Below are 18,980 nucleotides of genomic sequence, written 5' to 3'. Positions count from 1 at the left end.
AAAACATATACACACACACACACACACACAGAGCTTATGTTACTTATCAACACTTCCGGTGTATCACCGGATACACCAAAAAACTTGCTATTTATATTTTTTTTCGTCATGTATGGAAATGTCCAATAAAACAAAGTGAAACAATGGTAGATAATTTAGTTACCATGATGTACTGTTATAAAGAGCTATATAAAAAAAGGTTAAGCTCGCTTTTTGTTCCATTTGAGTTTTCTGGAATTTATCTGCACCCAATAAAACGTTTGCTGCTGAGTCCGGTATGTTTCATTCCTAGTTAGAAGAACTAATTTGTACTAATGTTTGTTAAAATCTAAGAACACTAATTGGAAAAATTCTCTCTGTGAATATCGTTTCTGCTCTCACAACATCACGTGATCACATATTTCAGTTATTTGGAGATTTTCACAATAAAGTAAACAATGTCAAGGACCCTAAAGTAAACTTCAATGTGCTGCCAACTCAATGGATAAAACAATGAGCTAGAATGCTGTCAACTCAATGGTTAAAACAATGAGCTAGAATGCTGTCAACTCAATGGATAAAACAATGAGCTAGAATGCTGCCAACTCAATGTATAAAACAATGAGCTAGAATGCTGCCAACTCAATGTATAAAACAATGAGCTAGAATGCTGCCAACTCAATGTATAAAACAATGAGCTAGAATGCTGCCAACTCAATGTATAAAACAATGAGCTAGAATGCTGCCAACTCAATGTATAAAACAATGAGCTAGAATGCTGCCAACTCAATGTATAAAACAATGAGCTAGAATGCTGCCAACTCAATGTATAAAACAATGAGCTAGAATGCTGCCAACTCAATGGATAAAACAATGAGCTAGAAACGGAAAAGTTTAAGAAAAAATGATTTTTCAGTTTTAAAAAGTGCACTCAAAGACGATCATAATTTAAAAAAAAAAAAAAACATAGTTTAGCAACATTTCCTTTATTCTGTACACAGGATACATCATTATGTTTAGCGCAATAGATGAAAATCGCTAATACAGCAAAGGGACGTAACCACAAAATTTCGGTGGACATGTTTTTTGGCACATTTTTTTCAGCTAGATTGGCCTTTGTCATTTCAGCATCATTAACTTCACTGACGACCTATCTTTCGAGTCGATTTGGTCCAGCATTGCAGCCTTTACGATTTTCTTCCTTTTTTGCTGTAAATGAGATAAATCAGTTAATAGAAGTACTCATATTATTACATTATCTTTGATTCGCCTATCACATAGCGAGATTCAAGAACGCAGAGTTGATGCACTCCACTGATTAAGCATTCGCAAATATCAGGACTATCTCGTCGACCGGTTGCAGGTTTCAACGCTTCGTTCAATGGCTACATCATGTAGCGAGTTGCAGTCATCACAATCTATTGTCGTTTCTTTAAACCAGCGGGTAGCACTAATTGGATCCCTTCATGTCTACTGGTAGTGCTAATCAGATTCAGACCTCTTCCAGCAAAATGGGGTCATGAAAATACTCTCTTGTGTTCAGGGAATGATAGCACATCCATATCCAAATAGTTGTCTTTAAAAAAAAAAGACTTAATTGACTCCAGAAGAAATGTGCACCTGTTAGCCTCCTAATGATGTCACAGGTAACGTTCCCTGCGTGCCGCGATGTATTGCACACACTTCTAAGTGGCTCGCCTCTCATTCTCACTGTACTGATCGTTTTTTTTTTTAGAGTATGCATCAATCTGTAGTCCCGAGCGCACCCGCCACATCACCCTTTAACCCCTCTATATTCCGTGAGTTGCATTGAGTTTAACCCTTTAAGTTACATCAAAAGGGGATTAATTAGTAACTTATGTTTCATGGTGTTACTTTTTTTGTAAGTCAGGAAACTATATTAAAGACATAAGTCTTTTTCCTGGTTTAGTCTAAACGGTAAACAAACAAAAACAACAACAAAATTCCTTTAAAAAAAAAAAAGGAAAGGAAAAAAATCGTATATGTGGGAGAGAACTGCACATTTACAGCCATATTCTCTAAATACTGCAATATTTTTTTCCATTTCTTTAACCTAAATTAATTACCACTAATTAATTAAGTCATTTGGTTTTTTTTTTATTGAATCATGTTTTGTTAGGTACACTGAATAATTGTGTCAAGTTACAGTTTGATCTGAGAATGACAAGTGGGAGAAGTAACGTGTGCAAAATGTGTCCCAGACAGACAGACAGACGGAGTGAGTAAGCTTTGTTTTAAAAACAGCCAATACAACTGAACTATAAAAGAAATATAAAATGTAGAATCCCCCTGAAGTTAAGCTATGGGCGCTCTTACCTTCTCCGTAACGATCTAAGGCAACCCTGGGGGGGGGGGGAAGGACTACATTTATTTCTCACACACACACGAGCTGCATTGCATAAACATGAAAGACCGTCTGGTTCATTGGAATCTAGCCCCTGCGGCTTCAGTATGCAGTGTGGGCAAGGGTCACAATGGCTGGATAGCTCCATTTCTTGGGCTGGATATGGCCCGTGGGAAGTAGTTTGTGAATACTGATCTCAGAATATACGTACCAAGTTCAATAAAGATTTAGTCAAACTAATTTGATTTCTATAATTAACTTTCAGAAGGACACCTGGCAATTTAATTTTTACATTAATGTAGTTCCTCTTTAAGAAGTAAACTTGATTTCATTAACCATTTTTTTTTCTTTAGAAGTGAGAAACTTGAAAGTATTTAAACTAGATATTTATTCATATTTCACGACCCCTCCCCCCCCCCCCCACTAACAAAAAAAAAAAGGCTTCTTCTCATCAAGACGTCTTTAACACATTGTATAAACTCTGTACAGATTATGTCACAATCGTCCTCTCATGCGTGTGATAGATATTCTATTGTGTATCAATTCTATTAAAGCACACTTTTTAATATTTGTACTTTGTACTAGATCTATGTATGACTGTATATTTTTACGTATGTATTCACAATGGTATATACTTTACCTGGCCTGTTAAAAATAACTGTTTTTTTGTTGGTATTTATTTACTGAATTGTTTAAATTTGGTGTGATTTTTTTGTATGATTTTGTTTTCTCCGGTGTTCAACTTACAGGGAGTTATCGTCTGCTTAGTTGTCAGGCTTTAATTTGAAAAGACGATGACATTATACGAACTATGGCGTTAGGTCATGCAGAAATCTACAGGCGAAAACCTCACGTGTTCTCTTCTTTTTAAAAAAGTGTCCCATGACCTGGTAGATTCTTGCATGAAAAAAAAGTTAAACCATCCAAAGTAACGAGGCTTTGCATAAAATAAATTCTTCAATACCATATTATCACTCATCTTTTAGTTTCGGTTTATGAAAATGTCAGAAGTCCTCAGCTTGTGGTGCCCATTCTGTGGTCGGGCAATTTGGTTCTGCAAGAAATTTTTAAATTATATTGCAGTCATGTTAGAATCATCATACATGGGTGGCCTCTTAGCAAAGAAAATTTCTGACTCTATGCGTACTGGTACTTTAAAAATACTTTCATAAAAGTAGTGGATGCAATAGAAGCTAGAATAAGCTGACTGCAAGTACAATATATTTTATTGGTTTCCTTTCAGTCATCGTGTATATTGTATTGGATGGATTGAGTGTACGTAGGAGTCAATGTGTGTACATGCGTGTGTGTGTGTGTGTGTGTGTATATATATATATATAAGCGTGTTATTTGAATGTAACAGCGTCATTTTTTTAAATAAAAATTTTTCTTTTTCTAACCCAATCCCCAGTGTCAATCACAGCAGAAGCAGGGAGTGTACCACGTGTAGCAAAGTATAGTTTTTACAACAAAAACAACACACTTTTATTTTAATTTGTACTTGCTTTAGATCTACATGACTGAAACAAAAAAGATTATAAGAAATTCTAGTTTGGTGAAATAGATCCAGACTTGAAAGCATTCAAAGACAATAGTCTAGACTCGAAAACTGGACCTAGTTAGATATATAGTATTGGTATTGTGTATTAATAAACTGTTAAAGTATTAAATACTCATGTATATTGCAACATTTAATTCTAGCAGTCTAGCTAATGATTTCCACAACAGAAGGTCTACAAAATGTTCCTGGACGTCTATTTAGTTCACTTCTCCCTGAAGACAGGGGAGGATACTTACAATGACGTATGTTCAAAATAGAACAAATTTTGTTTTTTAAATTATAACGGTCAAACCAGATTTTTCACTGTATGTCAATTAGCTTGTATTTTTTCTTTACAAAACTGTCAAATTTCTAGAAAAATCGTTAAAGGCATTTTCGAGATTTATGTCCAGGTTCCAGACGAGTTTGGAAGCTGATAATAATGTAATGATTTGTAGTAAAAGTGTGCACAAATTTTTTTTAAAGTTATAAAACTTGTTTTTCTTTGTTTTAGACAGTAAATTTAAATAAAATGTGTGATTGTATAAATACATATAGTAATAAATGATATATTCCCCCCCCCCACACTAAACTATTGGTGATGTACCGTTGTGTTTACACGTTGTCAAGAGAGTTAACCATTGAACGTAAGAAGCAATAAAAGTCTATTATAATGAGCTTTGTGTCTCGTGTTATTCATGTTTTGCTGCTGCTCTTTAATTAATAAGTAGTTTTTCAACTACAGAGTATACTCATCACCATGGAACACACAACTTAAGGAATTATTTTTTTTTACGGAAGTGTTTTTTTTCTTGAGTCTTTGAATAAGAGATTGACCCTTTTACAAAACAATTAGATCAATTAGATACTCATTATAAGACATCAGTTAGGCCAGGTTCACATCTAACTTCACATTCACTTTCACCTATCCCTTGGGGCACCACACAGAATCTGTCAACCTTCTTTCTCCATTCTTCTCTGTCATTTGCTTCGATAGAAATTTCATTATGATATTCTTTCAGAAAATATTAAAACCTTCCTTTTTACCTGCCCGGGTGGACCACTTGTGATAGAATTTAATACCGATATTTTTTTCTGAAAATATTGAAACCTACATTTTTTCCTGCCTGGGTGGACCACTTCGGGGGCCGATTTTGAGTTTGTGTTTCCACACAAGCTGTCTTTGAGCTGTCGTTGGTATGATGGTATCAAACAAAATAATAAATAACAAGTAATTAATTGATGAATTTGTGAATTTTTAAATTGTTTCATGTACTGTCTACGCCAATGAATTAATTGTGCAAAGTTTCCACTTGACCCGAAATTGGGTGTGGGAGAAATAACGTATTCAAATTTGTACCTGACAGACAGAGTGAGTTGATAGAAGCTTTGTCATAATAAAGGCAGACTAGACTACGGGATCTAGTTAGAGATATAGTATTGAAGATTTGTATATTGTCACAAATTATTTCTATCAGCCCAACAAATGAATTCTACATTAGACGGTGCACAAAATGTTCCTGAACAGTTAGTTGTTGTTTTTTTTTACAGAGGTTCTATCAACTCACTCTGTCTGGTACACATTGTGTACACGTTATTTCTCCCACTTTGGATCTCATGGATACATATATACCTACTTGTCATAAATGATGACAGACCGAAATTTTTTACAGCAGATAATCTAAACATTTTCCATTTACAACTGATGACTGGACAAGCCTAATTCACCATAATATTCATATATACCCATCAGCCAGACAATGCTAAGCTTTCTAGTACTTCTGATATCAAGGATTCTCACACTAAAAGTTTATTAAAATAATCTGCTTTTTAGTTTACACACCATTTAAGCCCCGTGTATGTTCTGTGCAATAAATTCAGAAAGAGAGAACAAGAAGACTAAACGGTATGAAGAAATGCGGTGGCGATATAAAGGAGCCTAGAATAAAAAAGAAAATGAAACTAGACTGGAAGAGATATTGAGATACACATATCATCATACATATACATCATACATATACATCATACATATACATCATACATATACATCATATACATAATACATAATACATCATACATCATACATATACATCATACATCATACATCATACATCATACATCATACATCATACATATACATCATACATATACATCATACATATACATCATACATAAACATCATACATATATCATCATACATATATCATCATACATATATCATCATACACATATCATCATACATATATCATCATGCAAATACATCATACATATATCATCATGCAAATACATCATACATACATCATCATACATATATATCATACATATATCATCATACATATATATCATACATATATCATCATACATATTTCATCATACATATATCATCATACTAATACATCATACAAATATCATCATACATATATCATCATGCAAATACATCATACATATATCATCATGTAAATAGATCATACATATATCAGCATACATACATAACCAAGGAAATCATATTGAAACAACACCCTTGTCAACTAAAAAAATTTTTTTCAATAAGAAATTAAAACCTTAGAAATTTGATTCTACGGTGCTGAAATGTGCACAGACTTTATTATAAGGAATAGGAAAATATTTAGCTTACTAATATTTGTGTTATTTTGTATACGGTTACTGCAAAAAGCTTACCCCCGAAAAGTTTAAATTTGACATTCTTCAATTTAAAAAAATACTCTTTTTAAATTAGAAAAAAAATGTTAGTTCACAGTTCAACACGTATTATTAGAATTGATTTTAAATTTTTTTAGATTATTTGCGGTTTTAAGGTTTCTTTCCGTCATTGAAGCAATGGTTTGTTAAACGACTTTTCGAGTTTCGACCTATCGTTGTCCCCTCCCCTCCCTTATTTAGAACAGTCAGTGTTTATAATAGTGCTTTTTTTTTTTCTTGATCGGTCTTCTTGAAATGTCGAGAAGAAGCTCTATTTGACTATTGGTCATCAGGGGGAGGGAGGAGGGAGGAGACGTTCTTGTCTCAGTTGTCTGTTTCTTTTTCCATTCGCAACATCCAATGTGGCTAAAGAGGTTCATCCTTGCCTTACTAGACGAATGGCAAAAGAATGGGATTTTTGTAGGGTCATGTCCACCGTGTGGCTGACATTGTCCTAAGACCTGAAGTTGAAACATGTCCGCGGCTTTTAATCTGTTATGTATTCCTATAGCTTTATATCCATCTATCGACTTCAATCTTTCATATCTTCTAGTTTAATCAGACAAATTTACATATAGATTTTTATAGAAGAAAGATAACAAGTTTTTCATAATTCCTATCATAAAAGGTATCCGTAAAATCAGGAACAATAAAAAAAAAAAAAGCGTGTTACTCACTGACCCTCATGATGCAAGTTTTCTTTTTATTTCCGGGCATACTGCAAACATTGAAAATAGCATTTTGCTGATCAATGCACAGTGGACTCTCCGTGGACTCAGGGAGCGGCATTTTTAACAATGTGACTAAAATGTGACTAAAATTGACATCATGGAATCCAATAATAATAAATGAAAAACTGTCATGGAATCCACATATTGATGAAACTACAAAAAAAATCAAACAAAGCAGTAGGATTTATTAAAAGAAATTTCTATAAATCAAATAAGAACATAAAACTAAAATATTATTTAACCTTGGTTAGGCCAATAATAGAATATGCATCCTCCCTCAACTCAAGAAAACATTAAGAAACTGGAACAGACACAAAATAGAGCAGTGAGATTCATAACAAACGAATATTCACATTTGACTAGAGTAACACCTTTAGTAAAATCACTAAATTTAGAAAGCCTTCAGGACAGAAGACTCAAAAGTAAAGTATCAATTATACATAAAACACTGAACCATAATCTTCAAATACAAAAACAAAATTTAATAAAATACTCTGAAAGACACAAAGATAAAGGTATATTCCTCGTCCCATATGCTAGGACAAATTTGTACAAATACTCCTTCTTCCCTAGTGCTATTAGAGCATGGAATGGGTTGCCTGAGCTAGCCAGGAAAACCAGTGACTTGGCAGAATTTAAGTCATTGGTTAATATGCATGACTAAATGCATGACGCGTAGGACGTAATCATCTTCTTTTTTGAAGTAACGTCTGTATTATATAAGATAAGATAAGATAACACTTAGATATCTGTATCTCAGATCTACTTGAATAAGTCACTTGGTCTAAGAAATAGGATTAAGCAGTTATTAGCAGTTGTAAAGTCTTGTAAAGTAAATACACTGTAAGGCTGTAAGACTGTAAGTTTTTAAGGTTTTTTTTTTCTTGGTCCTCCTTTGTCCGGCTTTGCCCTCCTTTTTTTTCTTTTGAACCTCTTCTGGTCGCGCATATGTCTGGTAACTCTTAATCATTGAGTCACGTGAAGTCTAAATTTAGATAATTCAGTAGAACCCGCGATTTTTGATGTAAAAGAATTCAGATTCGCAACGTTAGCCGTACCTGTGTCTGCTCGTGATGTATACCTGGCTCTTATCAAAATGACAACATTAGAAATTTATGTAAAATTATATAGCGGCTAAGATCTGAGTGACGGCTGCCTGGTCGTGCGGTATGTGGACTGTCGTTCGGTCGTCTCGATGGTCCTGGGTTCAAACTCCTCCCGCTGCCATCCCCCGTCGTACTGCGGGAGGTTAGGATTAGGATTTAGATTATCTTCAGCTCTGAAGGAACATTCGAAACATGTCAAACAAACTAACAAACACACATTTGATTCGACTAGTTACAAAATATTAAAGGGGAGATAACAAAGATAAGCACAAACAACTTCCACACTTTTACATTATCTCTCTTAGTTCAAGTTACTTTGTGCATGATGAATCTTGTGACTGCAACTAGAGTGGATGCAGGGCCGACCTAAGGCATATGCAAACTAGGTAGCCGCCTAGGGCTTCAGCGTGGCTCGCACAGGACTCTTATATTTTTATTTTTTCGAAAAGAAGAAATAGCGAAGCTTGTGTCCATTGTTGTAGCAGTAAAAACCTAGAACTAGGTTTTAAATACATTGCGTAATTTTATTTTTTCGCTGTTTAGTTGTTATATTTCCATATAACTAGGAGTCACCAAATTCACGTTCGCTAGGGCCTCCAGTTTTCTAGGGCCGGTCCTGATGGATGGAGGGGAGTAAGTGACAAACTGGAAAGTGGAAGAGAGATAGAGGACAAAATATGTGCCCCCTGTGTACGTGACATTTATGTCAAATGAATGTACATGTCCTGTCTGTGATCTTATAAGGGAACTCGCTTCAGGGCGAGAGCTGGAACATAATTTACAAAGAAGAGAATGCAGGAACGCATTTACCTCAAATTGGTTCAAGATATTTCATATTTATTGAATTTTTACAATAAATATTCAATAGTGCCATTCATCCTAGGGCTCCCAAAGAGGTCAAGCCCCGCCCGGGTCCCCAAATGGTGAAAAATTCCTAGCTACGCCCCTGAATATTTGTAACATTATTCCGTTTTGCATTATTGATCATCAGTATTTTTAATGCAGCGTTTATCAAACCTTGGGTCGTCCCCCATGGGTAGGGATGGCGAGTACCTTGAATTGGGGGATGGGGAGACGCAACTTCCTGACAAAAAGGGGTGTCATAGAGTGTGTGTGTGTTTCCTGGTGGCGGTAAGAAGAGGTTAAGCGATTGATTGGTGTTTATGCATTGAGGATGATGAAATAAGCGTAATGCAAATGTGAAACGGCAGACAATCTTGAGAGTTAAGACGTTGTTTTGTGGTGACCTAGATTTTGTTTAAATATCAGTATATTTCATTAATATTACATCTCTATCTCAAGTTAAATATGTGAATATTGTAATAACAATTAGACTATATTGAGTTGTTCACATAAGAAATTTATTTTAAGGTTTATTAAGTAAAAATAAGGCTTGTCTTCGAGTCCGAAGATTAGTGAGGAATGCAGTTTTTCCCATGGCTGCGCAGTCCCACCTGTGACCTACATATTTTGCCACATCTAGGCCAGACATAACCACTGTCCGCAGGTGGTCGATTTAGTTTTTCTTTTCGAGTCCGCGCTTGTCCTCGGCAGCGGATTTTCCTTTGGTCTCAAATGTGTATCCCGCGGCCTTCGGGAGTGACCAACTGACTCGTCCAGGTGCTCTCTTCTATGTCAGGCAAGGAAAGTTGACGCCTAAACTGGTCTTTGAAGCGTTTCCGTGGGGCGCCTCTGTTAACGTCGACCACCTTTTAGTTCACCAAAAAAGACTGCCTTTGGCATACGTTCGTTTCCCATACGGGATACGTGCCCTACCCAGCGTAACTGTTGGACCATAAGAAGTCCCTCTATACTATCCTTACCGATAAAATATAAAACGCCTTTATTGGTTCAATTGTACTAACTGTAAGCGACAAACCAACGACCAACTAACAAGGAGAGGGGGCGTCGAAAAATAAGTTTTATTTTCAGTGTAACTTATCTGAATATTAGTATAATTACATGATTAAAAATTAAAATATATTAAGTAGGAGATGTTATTTTATCTTCTAATAAGACCCTGTCAACTGTAGACTGCTTTGTGCAAGGCGCGTATGCACAATATGTGTCAAAACGTTTTGAAGAAAACATTTTAAAACATCTCCGCTAGTGTGATTCTTCTGCATTTGTTTGTCTCAGAATAGTCGAATTTCTTCCGTATATTGCAATTTATTTTATTATATTTGTTATAGTGACGACTTATGTGTGAAAAAAAAATCCTCGATAGAGACGTCTTTACACGAAGAATATTTGTTTAAAAAGATCACGCCCATTATAGAAGTACGTGCGCAATATGTAGGCCTACCTAGAATGTCCCTTGCATAATTCTATTGGCCAGGTCTGCCTCTTTATTATTAGATTTAATATGGCCCTCGACTTTTTTTTATTATTATGATGAATAGTGCGTTCTGAAAGAAAACACATCGATATTAGCCTTTTAAAAAAATTCTCTCTTCTTACTAAAAGAAAAGGTTAGAATACGCTTATCGCGCGTCACGCCCAGAATTAAACCTGCCGTATCTTCAATTCTATCTCCATTAAGAAATTTTTACAATGCTTAAAATGTATGTAGGCAACATTATTTTGGAAAAAGGTATTACCCATAGGCCTATTATATGTTGCAAAGTATTTGTTATTTGTAAAAATTCAAATGAAAGTGTTTTAACTAATAAATTGATTTAAACCTTATAACTTAATTTTGATATTACATAATTTCATAACATCGAACCGAGCTGAACCCGAACTTTAGACCTGACCGAACCGAACCGAACCCGACCTATAATCATCATAGAACCGAACCGAACTCGAACTTAAATCTGACCGAACCGAACCCGAACTTTAAAAGTTGGGTTCGATTCCCATCTCTAGTACAAACTCCTTAGTACCGAATTCTGGGTTAAAGATCCCTTTTTAAATATACTATAATCACTTGAATCAATGTTTGAAACCAATTTTCAAACCAAGCGTATAGCATTACTTCAAAAAAAAAAAAAAAAACAACTTATTATTTAGCTTCTACAAGCTAAGGCCTCTTAGGTTGGGGGAAAGGGAGGTGGATATTTTCCGATTTTATCTAGCTAGACTCTTTCTTGGCTTGACCATTTCTCAAACTATTTATTGTTTATGTTTTTGTCAGTCCTTTGTTAGGGTAGTGTTGGTGTAATGTCCTATCTCATTCGTAGACTCTCTGAGACCAGTTTTTTTAGATCTATATCTTTACAGACGTCTTCATTTCAATAAACACATTACATTCTACACTTATCTAGTGGTTCATGTCAGTAGCCTCATTCTTGGGGTGGCAAGGTATATTACTAAACACAAAAATTATCTTAACTTGTGCTACCTCTACCTCTCACATCCCCCTCACATAACGGTATTGGCCAGTGATGTCTTCTTTATTTAGACCTTTTTTATTGAGCGACTTGTAGTTGTACTAGTATGAATAGTGGCGCTCAGATTCCAAGAAAATACTTTATTATCGGAACGTCACACTTAGTTATACTTTAACATTGACATCGGTTCTTTTTACTACAGGAAGACAAATGAATTGCAGACTGCGGAGAAAGAATTGACGATGCTCAGAACGCAAGAAAACCATTGGCGGAACTAACGAGAGTAGCCTACATTGCTGGATGAAGAGGGGAACTGATGCTTCTCCAACAGTCTCCAGAAAGAACCTTTTCGGTTATACAAAACATTTTAAAATTATCCAGAAAACATTTGTGAAAAGAAAAAGACTTAACGTTTAGCGGGACGACAGCGCTAAAAGAGAAACATTGCTCATTTGCATTGGATGAAGTCCAGGGTCTCTCACACATCTGATACGGCCAGCCCCGCCCTTTCTTAATTTAATTTTATGTGACTTGAAATCTTTTTATTAGGAGAAACAGTACAAGCTAGACTTAAGAAGAATGGGTTTCTAAAGCTAGGAAGTGTTAAAAAGTTCTTTTCCCTGACCACTTGCTAAGAGGGCGTACATTTTCTGTTCAAGATGGTAGTCACATTAAAATAACACAGCATAATGGTATACCGTCTCCATCTAACCGTCGAACATTGGAAACATGTTCAGGTGACGTTAAGTCTATTCATGGGCGTAGCCAGGAGGGAGGGGTTGGGGGATTTTTGGGAAATCCCCCAACCCCTCCCTCCGAAATTTGGGTATTGTCATTTGCATTTTTTTTTGTTTAGTTTTATAGAAGAGTGGGGTATGACTGCACAACCTCGATGGTAGAGGGTTTTAAAATCAAAATCTCTTGGCTGAGGGGGGTATTTCATTTGGGGGTGATTGAACCCCCCCGGCCACGCCCATGATAAATGATAGACCCTTGTTAACTTCACAGGTTCGATTTATTTTTTTCTTTTCAAAAGAATTCAGCCTTTGTATTGATTTGACAAGTCATATTCCAATTTCCGATTTATGATTTTGTTTAGTTTAGCTTCAGATAGATCACTACCTCCTTTCATTAACTTCTTCTTAAACAAAGGCTAATAAGATATGAAAATGAGATGTTTTTAAAATAAGCAATAACATTGTAGTATTTATAACAAGGCTGTTCAGCATTTCGGTGGAGTATAGGCTTAAAATTACTTGCATATATATTTACATTTCATTCATAGTGTCGTTGACGAAAAATTTTAGAGATAAACTGTATACAGCAAATAGAGGTAAATGGAAGGAAAGAAAGAGGTAGAAAAGTGAATCGGTGGGAAGATAATATCAGACATTTCTACAACTGAAAGGGATTCTAATTATGGAAAAAATGCGGAGTGAAATAGAGAGAGATGGTGAACAGCAGTGGCGTCACTAGGGGTGCGTGGGTGCGGGCCGCACCGGAGGACACACAAAAGCGGGGGGGGGGGTGACACCCAAGTGAGAGAAATGCACTTTTGTACTAAAAGATAATTTTAAAAAATAAATGTCAGTGGATTGATACCCAAACATGTTTATGCACAATTAATATATAAATCTATATTGTCTATAGGTTTTTCTGCTTAAAATAATTTTGTCAGAAATCTTATCGAAATTTCCAAAACGTTACACAATATTTTAAACATCCAGCAAAATTTTAAACTGTCGCTTCAGCTATATATAAACTGCAATGATTTAAAAATTGTAAGCACTGACACAGTTAAAAAGCACCATAATATCAGGAAGTTAACCAGTAGTGTTTATCAAATGACATCAGTTGTCAGCCATTATGTGTCCCGAACAAATCAATAGATTAATGAAGAATATTCATTAGGCTTTGAAACAAGAAAAACATTGGCAGCTGACCTTATGATACAAATAAAGCATAAGGTTACAAAGACACTTTGTGTGGAAACAAACTCAAAATCGGCCCGCGAAGTGGTCCGCCCAGGCAGGTAAAAGACAGGTTTCAATATTTTCAGAAAGATTATCAGAAACTATGAACTACAAACTATCAACAACTACAACCCTGTCTCCTTCGATACAAAAAGAAGAGACGTGCTCGAGTCGAAAGTGTTGCCAATACTGATGTATTGTAAGTCTGACTAACGACTTGATACCACAGGATACGGAGATTTATTCATGGTATTATTATTACGTTGCTAATATTCATATGTATTCAATGAAATGTATATTTCAGTTATGAAGATAGAGTTAAATATGCTGCTTGGCTAACTGATGTAATTGAATGATTGATTGCATTGTTTTGTAAAGGGTTAATCTCTCAGTCAAAGCATCAGACAAAAAAGCTATTAAACATTGCACTTACGTATATAATATGAAACACTGCTTATTAATTGATATTTTAAATTATAGTCGACTTACATGCATACTAAATAGATTTTTTTCTCTTTGAAAACAAAAGTAAATATTTTGTTTTAAATGTAAGTAGCTAGTCTGACCAAAAATTTAATTTAGAAATACAATTTTTTTTTAATTCGATAAACACGCCGTTTGTATCAATGTGTTTAAAATATACTAAATAGTCACCTCGCCTATTAAATAGTCTCAAATATTTTTCTTTTTTTTTTTACTTTTAACAGTGAATAGTTGTAAAAATTGTGTATTTTTATTAAAAAAATGGTTTGAATACAATAAAGCTGCTTTTAAAAAATTAAACTTTTTCTTTCAGAAAAGAAAAAGTAGTCTTTGCATGAGAACTTTAAAATATCTAAAATATCATGTTATCTCATTTTCAATATATTTTCTAGTTTTTGAGATATAAACGGGGCGGACGGACAGAAAGACCACACAAAACTAATATCGCTATTCCCTTTTTGGGGGTGCGAAAAAATGACAAGAAATTAATGCTTTCATTGGCATAAAAAAATGAAGGGACATCTTGAACAGGTTGTATGACAATGTATGATATCAAATTGTTTCAAGCAAAGCAGAATTTGGCATTGCATTATCATATGGAATATGGAGTATGTCTATATTGAATAAAGGATTTCCTTGTGATGTGTTATCCAAATATGGATACAGACTTGAAAGAACACGTATACGGCTAAATAGCAGCGATGCATAAAATGAATGAGTTTATAAATATAATTGTTTGGCAACTATCTTGTTTGACAGCACACCTGACATAGAACATACTGATCAGATGTCAGAATTTAAAATTTATAAGATTTCAAAATTGATTTGATAAGATATTTTAAAATGCCTTGAAAGGGATGAGCTTGACTTTATGATGTGTCGAGCTCAGGGATATGACAATGCAGTTACACTATCTGGGATCCTAGGCAGAGTACAAGCAATGTTATGAATCATCAGAAACGCTTTTTAATGGCTATGTAGAACATTCACTTATGTCACGGATGAATGTCAGTATGTGTGTTTAATCTATTTCTACAGATATATGTCAGTCGGAACGTATGCACGAATGACCGGAAGTGTGCTAGTTTTTAGACAAGAGAGAGACCAGGAGGTGATATGCGCCATGAAGGTTAATAAAGCTTCTGTGTTTAGATCGAGTTTGATGTAATTGCAGCTGAACCCAGGGACACCTAGACTTGGAGATAAACTAAAGGTAGTTTCTAGAGAACAATTGAAATAGAGATAATGGAAAGCTGTAACAACTAAATTTAAGTGGTCAACATTCCTTTTTCAGAAAATGCCTTATGTTAGATTTTTGGTACAATCAAAAGATATTTTCGCTCTGAAAATAAAGCCTCCGGTCACGCATCTCAGAGACTATTGCCAAATATCTTAAATTTTACCATTCTTTGCTTTACTTTCATTTGGACAGATGTATTGAAAAGACAGCGCCATGCAAGAGTTTATTGAAACAAATGAGTTAGCTTTAACAAAGTGGTGGCCAAGCTAGAGGTACTTAATTTTTATTTTAACAAAAGCATGACAGTTTACGCAAAATGTTACTGAGAAGATTCTTTTATTAAAAAAATGTTAAGAACTAACTTAAAATGCAAGACTCACTATTGAAGAAAAGTAACGTACGTCAGTTCTTGAGTGCATTGATCACTTTTTATGTTGAGTTTCAACTAGAAGTTATGATTGAGGTAGTAGATACATTACAACGAGGTCAAACCAAAACAGTTTTATTTCAGCAACCGATGAAGTATTGCTGGTGTTCGTTTTAAAATCAGTGGCTGTATATAATGTTTCACCGAAGTTAGATAGTTCAATAGAAATATAAAGAGTATTAAGACAACTAGAGGCAGCAATAGTTCATCTTGAAGATACTACAAAACTGAACAATATTCGCAATCTTTTCAGTAAGCCTTTGTTTCTTATCATCTGCGTGTCTTTGACGTCATAGAAAAGTTGTTAGAAGTTAAGTACCATTAGACATCGACAAAAGGACAAGACCGATTTTCATACCTAATAATTTTGACAATGGAAAGTGAATTAATAGAAGATATTGGCTTTGAAGACGTTATTGATAGGAACATCCAGAAAAGGTCTTTTTTTTTTTTGCAAGAGCATTTTATTAGTTCTTGAACGCTTTAAAATTTTAAGCTTACAAACATATAAATATATATATATTTTTTTTATATAATTTTTACTTTTTTTTTTTAATAAAGTTTTAAATTTTTTTCACACCTCGTTACAAACACAAGAGGATAATGAGAACATTTTCCGTAAGAAGCACAGTACGTTCTGTTATAGAGCACATGTAGATGTTAAGTGTATCTAATTTTAATAATCTTACATTTTAATGCTTCTAAACAATTATTGATAAATTGTCATAAACTACTAGCTTAGAAAATAAAACCGACAATCCTATTATAGTTGTCTAACAATCAATGACTGTAGAATTAGCTCAATTTATTATGGATGAATAACAAAAGAAAAACCAGTGAGACTTATGTTTTGGGAGGGAGGGGTGAAACCATTTGCTGACTGCACCGGGCGACACCTACTCTATAGTGATGCCACTGTATATATATATATATATATATATATATATATATATATATATATATATATATATATATATATATATATATCATGGGCGTAGCCAGGATTTTTTTTCGGGAGCGGTTTTGGCCCCCCCGCGGAAAAAATTATATATGTGTGTGTATACATAATTAATCTTTATTACATTCTGACCCTTTCGGAAGACGTTAATTGTTTATTGTAGACTCCCCGCCCTTGCTAGCAAGGGGGTCTGGGGGAGCTCGCAGTGCTCCCCCAGCGCGGGGCGAAGCCCCGCCGCCGAGCACTATTTCTGGTATTGAAAGCCAACAAAATGCATATTCTGAGGTATCTACAGTGCATTATCTTGCTATTAAAAAGTTTTATTTCAAAAAGCTAATGTGCTATTCTTACTGACTTAGACCCTCTCGCGCCGTTCGGCGCATTTTCCGGAAAGCTGTTTCCGCAACTCTTATTTTACGTGATTCATTTTGTCGGAAAACATGTCCCTCAAAACCTCATGCGACGCTCTGTCACAACCTTACTAAGGATTCGACTCCCAGTTCGGCATATGATTTCTTTGTTTTAGACCCGATCTCTATGACTGACTCCTAAAATCTGTCTTCGCCATCTTTGTTGAGCCACATTTAATCTCTGGATTTTTTTATTTTTTTTTTTTTTAATTCAAAACCCCATTTAGCTACGATCATAGAATTTGGTGACTGTAGTTTGCTTTAAAATAATATTGAAGAGAAAGGTTTTCAACTCTAAACGCTCTGTAGGGGAATTTTAAACTCAAAACCATCTGGAGGGGTTTTCAACTTTAAAGAAAAAGTCATCTGGAGGAGGGGATTTAAACTGAAAACCCCTTTGACTACGCTCATAGATTTTATAGTGTGTAATTTGCTTTTTTTATATATTGAAGAGGTACTTTTTAGCTTCAAACCCCAAATGACCGGGGGGGGGGGTTAAACTCAAAACTCCTTTGGCTACGCTCATAAAATTTTGAATGTGTAATTTGCAATTTTATATTGAAGACGGGTTTATCGTAAATTTTGGAGGGGGTTTTAAAATCAAAATCTTCCTTAACTGTGCTGTTGGAATTTGGGGATTGCTGTTTGCATTTTTTTTTTGTTTTATAGAAGAGGGGGATTTAACTGCAAAAAACTCTGGTAGGGGGTTTAAAACTAAACCCCCCCCCCCCGGTAGAGGGATTTGTATCTCAAAACCCCCTGATAGGGTTTTTTAAAATCTCAAAACCCCCTGGTAGGGGATTTAAACTCAAAACCCCCTGGTAGAGAGGTTTAAACTCAAAACCCCCTGGTACAGGGTTTTTAACTCAAAACCCCCTCGGCTGTGCTGTGGTAAGTGATGATTGAGTATTAAAATCTCACCTAAGATAAACAAAATGAAAGCTAAAATCAGTCACTTAATTCCTTCCTGCCCCCTTGCGGGGTGGGGGGGATTTCATTTCGGGGGGGGGGGGGGTTTGAACCCCAAGAACCCCCCCTGGCTACGCCCATGATATATATATATATATATATATAAAAGAAAAAAAAAACAGTCATGTTGGGGCCTTTCGCCAAAAGCGTTTTCTTGCATTCTTCACTGCAGAAACGCATTTTCCTGACATCTACATCATTTTTAGGATTCTATTAAAAAATAAATAATGTTTTACTAGAAAAATATTCTAATATAAATTTAAAGGTCTTTACTACATTGCAAATACAACCGATTTGTTCCTTGAAAAGATAATAAGATACCCCACAGATTTAAGTTAAGGCTTTGAGGATCGCCGCCGAAAAAAAAAACATTCGAAAAATTATGTCATGTTGAGGCAAAAGTCCTGACGCCAAAATCGTTTTCTTGCATTCGATCTTCACTGCAGAAACGCATTCTCCAAACATCTATAGCTCATTTTTCATCTTATTAAATTGGGACCTTTTAAATAATGTTTTACTAGAAAAAGATTCTAATATAAATTTATAGGCCCTTACTACGTACATTGCAAATACAACCGATTTGTTCCTTGAAAAAATAAGATACCCCACATAATTAGATTAAGGCTTTGAGGAGCGCCGCCGAAAAAAAAATTCGAAAAGTTATATTTTTAAAAAGCTCATTTGTATGTGGTACATTTTGTTCAGTAGGCATGTTTGTAACTTTGGTTTGTTACAGAACTATAATTCAAAGCTCTAAACAAAAAATT

This window comes from Biomphalaria glabrata, chromosome 1 (assembly GCF_947242115.1).
Source record: "Biomphalaria glabrata chromosome 1, xgBioGlab47.1, whole genome shotgun sequence".
Classification (NCBI taxonomy): domain Eukaryota; kingdom Metazoa; phylum Mollusca; class Gastropoda; family Planorbidae; genus Biomphalaria; species Biomphalaria glabrata.
The sequence above is the reverse complement of the archived record's forward strand: the minus strand, read 5'-3'. Positions refer to the sequence as shown.